Below are 1,236 nucleotides of genomic sequence, written 5' to 3'. Positions count from 1 at the left end.
CTCTTTTAATACTTTTAACATTTATAGTGATATATTTGACTAGATCAAGAATAATAATACTAGTTATGCTACTCATAAGAAGACCAAAAAATATAGTTTAAAATAGCGTGTGTGTTTTGTCCTTGGGGTACATGTCCCATTAGGGAAGTACTGTCAAAATATTGACTTAAAGTACTTATTTATGTGCTTATAATTCTATAAAGAAAAACTTTAACTTACTAATCATTTGGTTGATATATATTTAGGTTCATTTTTTCTCATTTTGCTTTTTTTTTCTTTTGGTTTAACCTTTAAATTAAGGTAAAACATTTATGTGGTTCTAAAATCAAAACTATGAAGTAAGTACTGTATATTGAGAAAGAGTTTGCTTGCATATTTGTTCCCTTATCCATTCTCTCCCTCCTCAATAGGTAACAATTCTTGTTAGCCTTTAGTTTATTCCTCCATTAGCAAATATGTGTTTTATGTATTTTTCTCACTTCTTGCACAAAAGAAGGCATAAATTCACTCTCTTTCACCTTGTTTATTCACTTAACATTGTATATTTTGCAAATCTATCTTAGTGGTAGATTCACAGATGTGGATTCGCTGGGTCAAAGGGCAAATCCATACAAAATTTTACTAGATATTGCCAAATTCCCTCCAGTAGAGTTGTATCATTTTGTATTTGAGAAGATTTAAAAAATAAGAATTTTTTGTTCCTTCTCCACTCCCACTGGCTTCACTTGACCAGCCTAAAATAAATGAATGAATGAATGAATCAATCAATCAATAAATAAGGGTTTTTTAGTCTCTGACCTACTGAATCAGAACTTGGAGACTAGGGCTCCTGGGTTAGTTGGATGATTACCCAGATTTGGGTAATCTGTTCTAAAGGAGATTTTAAGGTCAACATTAAATTAAATCCAATTTATTGCTCATTTGATATATATTAGATACTGTGGTAGGCACTGGGGAGAGAAACCCCAAGAATGAATATCATCTAGACTTCCTGGGATGATCCCAGAGACTAGATAGTGGAGGAGAAATAATTATAAACAAATCATTGTTAACATCATGTGATTGCCAGTATAATAGAGATGTATATATGGTGCTAAGGGGACACAAAAGAGTGGATGTATATGAGAATTATACCTGGAATACATTAGAGTTGACTGTTCCTAATAAGAGATTTAATAAATTCTTTACAAAACCAATTCAATGAAGTATTCTTTCCTCAGAAGAAATAAATGATGA

General features: G+C 31.3%; 1 protein-coding gene across 1 annotated transcript in view; it reads right to left on the bottom strand.

The window, feature by feature from the left end:
- LOC105812634 (contactin-5-like) overlaps nt 1–1,236 on the bottom strand; it is a 115,924-nt gene that overhangs the window by 231 nt on the left and 114,457 nt on the right. The gene's annotated exons all lie outside the window — the stretch shown is intronic.

The sequence above is a fragment of the Propithecus coquereli genome, unplaced genomic scaffold (assembly GCF_000956105.1).
Source record: "Propithecus coquereli isolate 6110/MARCELLA unplaced genomic scaffold, Pcoq_1.0 Scaffold258, whole genome shotgun sequence".
NCBI classification, from domain to species: domain Eukaryota; kingdom Metazoa; phylum Chordata; class Mammalia; order Primates; family Indriidae; genus Propithecus; species Propithecus coquereli.
The sequence above is the reverse complement of the archived record's forward strand: the minus strand, read 5'-3'. Positions and strand labels throughout refer to the sequence as shown.